This window comes from Heterodontus francisci, chromosome 12 (assembly GCF_036365525.1).
Source record: "Heterodontus francisci isolate sHetFra1 chromosome 12, sHetFra1.hap1, whole genome shotgun sequence".
In the NCBI taxonomy this organism is placed as follows: Eukaryota; Metazoa; Chordata; class Chondrichthyes; order Heterodontiformes; family Heterodontidae; genus Heterodontus; species Heterodontus francisci.
In genome coordinates, this window is record NC_090382.1 from 16,945,233 (window position 1) to 16,951,411 (window position 6,179).

Consider the following 6,179-nt stretch of genomic DNA (forward strand, 5'->3'; position numbering starts at 1 on the left):
ACACATCCCAGATAACTGTACACACCACAGATAACAGTACACATCAGAGATAACTGCACACACCACAGCTAACTGTACCCATCACCGATAACTGCAGACACCACAGCTAACTGCACCCATCACAGAAAACAGCACACATCACAGATAACTGCATACACCACAGATAACTGCACACATCACAGATAACTGCTCACACCGCAGATGACTGTACACATCACAAATAAATGTACATATCACAGATAACTGTGCACATCACAGATAACTGTACACACCACAGATAACTGTACACATCACTGATAACTGTACCCATCACAGATAACAGCATACATCACAGATAATTGTACATATCACAGATAACTGCACACCACAGATAACTGTACACATCACAGATAACTGTACACATCACACATAACTGCACACATCACAGATAACTGGACCCATAACAGATAACTGTACACATCACAGATAACTGCTCACACCACAGATAACTGTACACAACACAAATAACTGTACACACCACAGATAACTGTACCCATCACAGATAACTGCACACATCACAGATAACTGCTCACGCCACAGCTGACTGTACCCATCACAGATAACTGCACACACCACAGATAACTGTACAAATAACAGATAACTGCACCCATCACAGATAACTGCATACACCACAGATAACTGTACACATCACAGATAACTGCACACATCACAGATAAAAGCACCCATCACAGATAACTGTACACATCACAGATAACTGCACACATCACAGATAACTGTACCCATAACAGATAACTGCACCCATCACAGATAACTGCATACACCACAGATAACTGTACACATCACAGATAACTGCACACATCACAGATAAAAGCACCCATCACAGATAACTGTACACATCACAGATAACTGCTCACACCACAGATAACTGTACACAACACAAATAACTGTACACACCACAGATAACTGTACCCATCAGAGATAACTGCACACATCACAGATAACTGTACCCAAAACAAATAACTGCACACATCACAGATAACTGCACCCATCACCGATAACTGTACCCATCACAGATAACTGCACACATCACAGATAACTGTACCCATAACAGATAACTGTACCCATCACAGATAACTGCACACATCACAGATAACTGTACCCATAACAGATAACTGCACACATCACAGATAACTGCACACATCACAGATAACAGTACACATCACAGATAACTGCACACATCACAGATAACTGTACCCATAACAGATAACTGCACCCATCACAGACAACTGCATACACCACAGATAACTGTACACATCACAGATAACTGCACACATCACAGATAAAAGCACCCATCACAGATAACTGCACACATCACAGATAACTGCTCACACCACAGATAACTGTACCCATAACAGATAACTGCACCCATCACAGATAACTGCACACATCACAGATAACTGTACCCATAAAGGATACCTGCACACATCACAGATAACTGTACACACCACAGATAACTGTACATATCACTGATAACTGTACCCATCACAGACAACTGCATACATCACAAATAACTGTACAAATCACAGATAACTGTACCCTTCACAGATAACTGTACACATCACAGATAACTGCTCACACCACAGATAACTGTACACATCACAAATAACTGTACACACCACAGATAACTGTACCGTCACAGATAACGGTAGACATCACAGATAACTGCTCACACCACTCATAACTGTACACATCACAGATAACTGCACACACCACAGATAACTGTGCCCATCACAGATAACAGCAAACATCACAGATAACTGTACCCATAACAGATAACTGTACCCATCACAGATAACTGCACCGACCGCAGATAACTGTACTCATCACAGATAACTGTACCGATCACAGATAACTGCACACATCACAGATAACTGCATCCATCACAGATAACTGCAAACATCACAGATAACTGCACCCATCACAGATAACTGCTCACACCACAGATAACTGTACACAACTCAGATAACTGTACACATCACAGATAACTGTACATATCACAGATAACTGCACACATCACAGATACCTGTACCCATAACAGATAACTGTACCCATCACAGATAACTGAACCCATCACAGATAACTGCACACACCACAGATAACTGTACATTTCACAGATAACTGTACCCATCACAGATAACTGCATACATCACGGATAACTGTACACATCACAAATAACTGTGCACATCACAGATAACTTTACCCATCACTGATAACTGCACACATCACAGATAACTGCACCCATCACAGATAACTGCACACATCACAGATAACTGCACCCATCACAGATAACTGCTCACACCACAGATAACTGTACACAACTCAGAGAACTGTACACATCACAGATAACTACATTTCACAGACAACTGCACACATCACAGATAACTGCACCCATAACAGATAACTGTACCCATCACAGATAACAGCACACATCACAGATAACTGTACACATCACAGATAAATGTACACATCACAGATAACTGTACACATCACAGATAAATGTACACATCACAGATAACTGTACACATCACAGATAACTGTGCACATCACATATAAGTGTACAGATCACAGATAACTGTACATTTCACAGATAACTGCACACATCACAGATAACTGCACCCATAACAAATAACTGTACCCATCACAGATAACTGCACCCATCACAGATAACAGCACCCATCACAGATAACTGCACACATCACAGATAACTGCACACATCACAGATAACTGTACCCATAACAGATAACTGCACCCATCACAGATAACTGCATACACCACAGATAACTGTACACATCACAGATAACTGCACACATCACAGATAAAAGCACCCATCACAGATAACTGTACACATCACAGATAACTGCTCATACCACAGATAACTGTACACAACACAAATAACTGTACACACCACAGATAACTGTACCCATCACAGATAACTGCACACATCACAGATAACTGTACCCATAACAGATAACTGCACCCATCACAGATAACTGCACACACCACAGATAACTGTGCACATCACAGATAACTGTACCCACCACAGATTACTGCATACATCACAGATAACTGTACACATCACAGATACATGTATCCACCACAGATAACTGCATACATCACAGATAACGTCACACATCATAGATAACTGCACACACCACAGATAACTGTACACATCACAGATAACTGTACACATCACAGATAACCGCTCACACCACAGATAACTGTACACATCACAGATAACTGTACATATCACAGATAACTGTACCCATCACAGATAACTGCACCCATCACAGATAAATGTACACATCACAGATAACTGTGCATATCACATATAACTGTGCACATCACATATCACTGTACACACCACAGATAACTGTACACATCACTGATAACTGTACCCATCACAGATAACTGCACCCATCACAGATAAATGTACACATCACAGATAACTGTACACATCACAGATAACTGTGCACATCACAGTTAACAGCACCCATCACAGATAACTGCACATATCACAGATAACTGTACACATCACAGATAAATGTACACATCACAGATAACTGTACACATCACAGATAACTGTGCACATCACATATAACTGTAAACATCACAGATAACTGCACACATCACAGATAACTGTACAAATAACAGATAACTGCACACATCACAGATAACTGCAGACACCACAGATAACTGTACCCATCACAGATAACTGTGCACATCACAGTTAACAGCACCCATCACAGATAACTGCACATATCACAGATAACTGTACACATCACAGATAAATGTACACATCACAGATAACTGTACACATCACAGATAACTGTGCACATCACATATAACTGTAAACATCACAGATAACTGCACACATCACAGATAACTGTACAAATAACAGATAACTGCACACATCACAGATAACTGCAGACACCACAGATAACTGCACACATCACAGATAACTGCACAAACCACAGATAACTGCAGACACCACAGATAACTGCACACATCACAGATAACTGTACACATCCCAGATAACTGTACACACCACAGATAACAGTACACATCAGAGATAACTGCACACACCACAGCTAACTGTACCCATCACCGATAACTGCAGACACCACAGCTAACTGCACCCATCTCAGAAAACAGCACACATCACAGATAACTGCATACACCACAGATAACTGCACACATCACAGATAACTGCTCACACCGCAGATGACTGTATACATCACAAATAAATGTACATATCACAGATAACTGTGCACATCACAGATAACTGCACACACCACAGATAACTGTACACATCACAGATAACTATTAACATCACAGATAACTGCACACATCACAGATAACTGGACACATCACAGATAACAGTACCCATGACAGAAAACTGCACACATCACAGATAACTGTACACACCACAGATAACTGTACACATCACTGATAACTGTACCCATCACAGATAACTGCATACATCACAGATAACTGTACATATCACAGATAACTGTACCCATCACAGATAACTGCACACATCACAGATAACTGTACACATCACAGATAACTGTACACATCACCGATAACTGCACACATCACAGATAACTGTACCCATAACAGATAACTGTACACATCACAGATAACTGCTCACACCACAGATAACTGCACACATCACAAATAACTGTACACACCACAAATAACTGTACCCATCACAGATAACTGCTCACACCACAGATAACTGTACACAACTCAGATAACTGTACACATTAAAGATAACTGTACATATCACAGATAACTGCACACATCACAGATAACTGTACCCATAACAGATAACTGTACCCATCACAGATAACTGCACCCATCACAGATAACTGCACACACCACAGATAACTGTACACTTCACAGGTAACTGTACCATCACAGATAACTGCATACATCACAGATAACTGTACCCATCACAGTTAACTGCACACATCACAGATAACTGCATCCATCACAGATAACTGCAAACATCACAGATAACTGCACCCATCACAGATAACTGCTCACACCACAGATAACTGTACACAACTCAGATAACTGTACACATTACAGATAACTGTACATATCACAGATAACTGCACACATCACAGATAACTGTACCCATAACAGATAACTGTACCCATCACAGATAACTGAACCCATCACAGATAACTGCACACACAACAGATAACTGTACACTTCACAGGTAACTGTACCATCACAGATAACTGCATACATCACAGATAACTGTACACATCACAGATAACTGTACACATCACAGATAACGGCACCCACCACAGATAACTGCTTACATCACAGATAACTGTACACATCAAAGATACCTGTATCCACTACAAATAACTGCATACACCACAGATAACTGCACACATCGCAGATAACTGCACACACCACAGATAACTGGACAAATCACAGATAACTATTAACATCACAGATAACTGCACACATCACAGATAACTGTACACATCACAGATAACTGCACACATCACAGATAACTGTACACATCACAGATAACTGTACCCATGACAGAAAACTGCACACATCACAGATAACTGTACACACCACAGATAACTGTACACATCACTGATAACTGTACCCATCACAGATAACTGCACACATCACAGATAACTGTACACATCACAGATAACTGTACACATCACCGATAACTGCACACATCACAGATAACTGTACCCGTAACAGATAACTGTACACATCACAGATAACTGCTCACACCACAGATAACTGTACACATCACTGATAACTGTACCCATCACAGATAACTGCATACATCACAGATAACTGTACACATCAAAGATACCTGTATCCACTACAAATAACTGCATACACCACAGATAACTGCACACATCGCAGATAAATGCACACACCACAGATAACTGCACACACCACAGATAACTGCACACATCACAGATAACTGTACACATCAGAGATAACTGCACACACCACAGCTAACTGTACCCATCACAGATAACAGCACACATCACAGATAACTGCATGCATCACATATAACTGCACACATCACAGATAACTGCTCACACCGCAGATAAATGTACACATCACAA